This window comes from Zeus faber, assembly GCF_960531495.2.
Source record: "Zeus faber genome assembly, chromosome: 9".
In the NCBI taxonomy this organism is placed as follows: Eukaryota; Metazoa; Chordata; class Actinopteri; order Zeiformes; family Zeidae; genus Zeus; species Zeus faber.
In genome coordinates this window covers 12068172-12074304 of record NC_137197.1, presented here as the reverse complement: position 1 = coordinate 12074304, position 6133 = coordinate 12068172, and the positions used below count along the sequence as shown (strand labels likewise).

Here is a 6133-nt window from a genome sequence, read left to right as displayed (position 1 = left end):
TACACCACAAACAAGTAGATTGGTCCTGTACACCCCAGTCCACCAACTCCAACTGATGCTCCTCTCTGGTGGTGTTGGACAGCGGGGGGCGCTCCTGCCTTGCCTCCTTCCAGCTGGGGGAGGGCATTTTCACTCTTCTCCGCAGCCCCTCGCTTCCGGGGTATGGTCTGGCAGGGGCCCTCCTGACACCTGGAGCCACAGGAGCTAGAAAGGGGCACCGCTGGGAAGAGGGGGAATCCCAGCCACCCAAAGTCCACATTAGAAAAGGGAGACCCTCCAATGAATTTGCCTGAGTGGGAAGAGGTGTCATCTCAGCCCCTGTGGGTGAGGTACGATGCTAGCTGCTGCTCAAGCTGGGCAGAGCTCCCAGTATGGGATCGGGGCGGTAACGTGAGGCCCTGCCATCTAAACCCCGGGCAGAAGGAGGGGCTAAGAGACAGGAAAACAGAAACTTTTTTGTGCTATTAGGTGCACATTTTTTATGTATTTTTGCATGTCAAGCTCTCGTCATTGTGTTCACTGCTGGATTCAGACACATCAAACAAAGCTCTTAGCCTTGAAAAGAAACAATAATGCAGCTCAAAGGCCAAAAAGCTGATGAAACCATTTTGTTGTGTTTTTATAAATAAATTGAGAAAATTGCAAATACTTGTGGAGGAGTATTACAAACAAGAATTTGATAAGATTGTTTTCAATTCAAGGTTTAATATCTAAAAAAGTGTCTTGGACCGTAGTATGTGTTCCATGGAGTATGTAAGTGTAAGGTGGAGGTTTGCTCTTATTTTGGTTCAGGTGCTCCATTGCAATCATACATGTATGATACCAAATATGATTTCAAAATGTAACATCAAAATAAAGCATTATGTCCAAATTTGAGTGTCACAATATATTATTTTTTTAAATGTTTGTGCCAAATAAATATTTTGTGTTATAATTTATGCAATGGTTTTAAGTCAGCAAAAAGATGCAAAATCGTTGAAAGAGTAGATGCATTCTATATATATGACAAATATTATCAAAATGTGGGGAAAGAACGATTTTATCAGAAGTTTGTCCACTTAATATTTTCATGTATTATTTCATAAATAATGTTTCCTTTGTAAAGTACAACACATCATAATACCATATCTTACCATACATAGCCTGTACGGAAATTAGTTAGGGATGGCTCGTGAAAGCCGACAAGTCGAATCATCAGTCAGAAACCCATCAGTCGACTGAGATTCAAGTCGAGCAGTCATTTTTTATTTTTTTTATTTTGTCAGTCAGTATGTATTACAATAACATGATAAAACAGATAGAAAATGCACAGGGATAACATTTCAATGAGGAATTATAAATAAGGGGAATCATAACTATATTTTTATATGTGTGGATCGAACACGGCACTCTGTGTGCCCAGATTGGCACCTCCAAATAAAACAACTAAAAATAGTGTGGGGACTGGGTACGGAGGAATGGGGCACATAATGGGTCAAAGATGATTGGCTGCAGAACAGAATCTTTAACAACTGGGGCACAATCTGGGGCACAAAGCGTTTGTGCCTGATGTCCCTGCACCACCCCCCCTTACTCTAAAAGACATATCGAGTGTCTGAGTGGCATTTTTAATTAGAAAAATAATAAAACATTTGTCACTCAGCTGAGACCGGTTGGGTTAATGCCGAACACAGACTGTGAGTCAATAAATACTGCCTTGAGTCATTCCGCTTGAGAAGATAAGAAATGTTCGAATTGGAGAGGAACACCAGGTCAAAGGGGGTAAAACAGGAGCAGACAGAGAAACTTGAGATGGGGAAGGTGAAGGTGCTGGAGAGGGGAGACTGAGCCAGTAAGACAGAGTTCCTCCTGGCCGTAGCGGGGAATGTCGTCGGCTTAGGAAACGTCTGGAGGTTTCCATACCTCTGCTACAAAAATGGAGGGGGTAGGACTTTAACACGCTGGCCACTTCTTTGGACAACAATTGGAGGCCTCGACTTTCACTGTTTGATTGGTTTGTTTCTCTGTGCGTCCAAGTGCCTTTCTTGGTACCGTACATGGTGTTTGTGCTGACGTGCGGCGTGCCTCTGTTTCTGTTGGAGACCACCATGGGCCAGTACACCCAGGAGAGTGCCATCCCTAAACAACATGGGTCTGTCCCCTGGCAGAAGGTACTTCCCGCTGAGATACAATGGAGTTGTGTTTCACATTCAAGCTGAAAATGTGTAATAAACAAACAGTGTGGAGGATTCAGGGAATGATGATTTGTAACCTGCATTTGATCATTTGGTGTGTTCCCCAAATGATTCATAGATTTTTAGCAGAAGGGTGTGTACAATGGAGTTGTGCTACACACACAAGATGTAAACAACACTAATTGTTGGTGGTTCAGGGAATGATGATTTGTAACCTGCATTTGAGCATTTTATGTGTTCCTCAAATAAATCATTGAGCAGAAGGTTGTCTTGTAAAATATGTACATATTCAAAAATAATATCATTATATTTAGTTGAAAAGCTGTTTAAAAATCAGGCATCTGGTCACAATTGCAATGTGTTCATATATTTAGCGAGGACTCATCATTCTAATCTTGCTATGATGGAGGAAACTACATGGGAACGATAGGAAGATATTTTTGCAAAAGCAATTGCTCCCTACTTTTCAAGTCACAGTGTTTTCAATTTTTAATTCTAGGTATTACCAAATTTGCTTACAGAGTAAAGCTTAGAACGCTAGAACGAGTGGTTTCTACCGGTTTCTCCACCAAATGCATTCTAAAATTGACCATGGGCAAAAGGAGACACAGGACCGCTTTTTTAGAAGTCATATTTGAATTGCCCTAACTAAAGATTCTTACTCACAATTTATGTAAAGGAAAAAATGTAAAGGAAGCATCTTGAATTTTGAGTGGATATTTTTGTTTGAATTCTTCATTTTTAGCTTTTTTCTGAATATTTCTTAGGTAGAGGCGAACAAAAGTAAATGTGACCTTATTAACCCCACTCCCTCCAACACTACAAACCCTACCCCATTAACACCTTAAAAGTTTCTGTATAACTTATAACAAACAGCAGACATTAACAAAAATATATATATATTGTAGTCACATAGACCCTAGACCAAAACAAAATTTATATTTAAACAAGTGAAGACGACAAATTTCGGCACTGATCTTTCAGAGGATTATTGATCTATGTTTATCCATTTTATGCTCATAGCCATGATCACACACAAAAAACTATCAGCCAAAACTGTTCTTGACAAAAGTAATTTCTTGAAACAAGAAGAGGAGGAAGAGAATGCAGAAACAAATAAATCCCTCAGATCAAACAGTAACCTTTAACAGATGGTTGGTATATTGAATCACTGTGGTTGTCCAAATGACCACTTCTGACAACTTATTCACTTTGGAGCCAGCATGTTTGAAATCACTCAGGTAGTGGAACGACTGAAGTTCCAAACCTTGTCCTTCAGGTATAGGTTATGCAGGCCAGCTGATCCTGCTGTACAGCTGTATTTGTTACCTTATGATCTTGGCGCTGGCCCTGCTCTACCTGATCTTCTCCTTTAGCTCCCAGCTCCCCTGGGCCAGCTGCACAAACGTCAGGAACACAGGTAAGATTGAAGGTTTAATTTGCTTTGCTTCAAAATCGCTTCTAAAACACTAACCATGGACTCATTCACCAAAGCACATGCTTACGAACCTGCATATTATACTTTATTTTTCTCTCTCTCTGTCACACGCACTTCTTCTCGCTCAGATGATTGCGTAGACTTTTCTGCATTAAATGGCACAATCTTACATAGAAACCAGACCAACACAACGTCAGCCGCCACAGAATTCTGGGAGTATGTCTCTGCATTAAGCCAAAAAATAGAAGCTCCACAAACATGGGTGAAATCTTTGATGCCATTTGGTTTTTGCTATAAAAATGGAAGGTTTACCTAAATATGCTCTTTTATCAATCTTTTCTCTCCTATATAGGCGTCGAGTACTGTCTATTTCATCAGGCATTGACCAATTGGGCGGCATCAGGTGGGAAGTGTTGCTTTGCAGCATGGCAATGTGGGTGATGTGTGACTTTTGCATTTGGAAAGGTGTCCGCTCTACAGGCAAGGTATTTGTCAGAAATGTTTTTGGTAAAAGTGTCCTGTAGTTATTCATTGGTGTGTTTGTTTTCATAAATATCAAGAGTGACATCTGTATTTTCAGATGGTGTATTTCATTGCAACGTTCCCCTACATCATGCTGGTTATTTTGCTGATCCGTGGACTCACTCTGCCTGGCACTGTAAACGGAATTATATTCTATCTACTCCCAGAACCATCACACCTTTTAGACCCACAGGTAATAGACAAGTGTAACACAGTATTCATGCCCAGGATCAGTCATTAAGTTGGATGAAAAGCCTTGCCTTTACCTCTCAGAGTCACTTTGTGAAAACAGGTGTGGATGGAGGCCGGTGCCCAGATCTTCATTTCATACAGCATTGGGGTGGGCGCCTTGACTGTGCAAGGTAGCTACAATACCTACCACAACAACTGCTATAGGTGAGAAGAGTATCAATCAAACGCCCTCCATTGCTTAAACAAAATGTCAAATTTAGTTGAATGTCTGAGCAGATAAGATGCAAGGCATTGCAAATAGTAAGAATGAAGCAAATCCATCCATCCGTCCATTTTCTTTACCTACTTTATCCTGGTTATGGCTCAGAGTGGAGCATTAAATATATCTCTTTTGATTTATTACAGAGACTGTCTGTGGCTGTGCTTGTTAAACAGTGGCACTAGTTTTGTGGCCGGGTTCGTCGTTTTCTCCAATTACGATGCAGCCTGGATTGCTGTAGTACCATCCTCTACTCCCGCATGCATTACAGAGTATCATATTGTCAACAGGATAGATGTATGATGTGTAGATGTCACCTGTAAGCTGGCATACCTGGCATACATATGCTACTTCATGATTAAGGAAGCGCAGAAGAAAAGATATTGGATGTCATCCAATTTTAAAGTTTATGGAATCCAACTCAATGCTCAAATAATATTATAATTCAAATAACGTTTGGTGACACTTTAGTTTGAAAGTCCATGGTCAATATTTAACTCAGAACACGTAGTTATTATTGGATCAATACTAATACTTTATTGAACATAAACTTGTCTTACTTGGTAATATTAATTATAACTGAGTCAATAATTGAGTCAAGGTTAAAAAGCTCTTGACTGATAACCACATTAAATAATACAGCCTGTCCAGGTCGAGGTAATTGGGCCCAGTATCAGTGTGGCTGTACACCTCTTGCTCATTGATTGGTCTAACGAGCACCGAGTAAAACCCCCATGCCCACACACACAGGAGAGGAGCCCTTGTCATGATATGTTTCCATCTGCTCAAGGGCTTGTTCTATCGAGCCCCTCTCTACAATAAACTGGTGTGTTCTCTTTTATTTTTTATTTTTTACAACGGTGAGGCAAATAAAGATGGAAACAAACAACATTTACAAACTGATGTGTTCTCAACCCCATTGTCTGTGTCTCTGTGCCGGAGGGCACTGAAAACACCACTTGAGTGACGTGTGGCAGAGTGAGTGTGTGTCTTGCATTTGGGTTCACCTGACAGCACTGACATAGGTATTTGTTTTAGAAAGCTAGATAAGTACTTGATTCATCCCCAGAGGGAAATTGCGGTGTCCGCAACAGCCTACATAATAAAAAATTTGAATGTATAAAACAGACTAGTTTCTATGCTGATTGTTACTAGTATCTATTTCAATTTTATGAGTCACTATTAATTGCATACAAGGTTTTTATTGATCAGTGACCAGTGCCTTTTCTTGCTGTCACTTGTAACATTTTTTTGATGGATTACTCATCAAAACAGCTTGTTGATAGTGTATTTTAAAATGTTACAAACTCTGGAAAAACTCTGTTTTCCTTTGTCACTCAGGTGATCAGCACTGTGCATCACTCACATCCCATAAGTATCCCAATATTTAGAATTAGAAAAAAAAAGTCTATTACAGAATGTAGAGAGCGGACACAGACATGGTGGGCTGAGGAGAGTAACAGTGAGTAATCTCTTTTTAGAGATGGAATTCTCACAGACTGTGGGGCTTTTTTATTTGAGTCCATGGCTCCAACACAACAGACCAAA

General features: G+C 40.2%; 1 pseudogene across 1 annotated transcript; it reads left to right on the top strand.

The window, feature by feature from the left end:
• The first annotated feature begins 334 nt into the window (after positions 1-334).
• On the top strand, positions 335-5548 carry LOC307234736 (sodium- and chloride-dependent GABA transporter 2-like; annotated as a pseudogene). The gene is made up of 10 exons: positions 335-390; positions 1833-1924; positions 2017-2150; positions 3454-3594; positions 3741-3828; positions 3965-4097; positions 4193-4327; positions 4427-4530; positions 4732-4825; positions 5528-5548. The product of its transcript is annotated as a sodium- and chloride-dependent GABA transporter 2-like (transcript).
• The last annotated feature ends 585 nt before the right edge of the window (positions 5549-6133 follow it).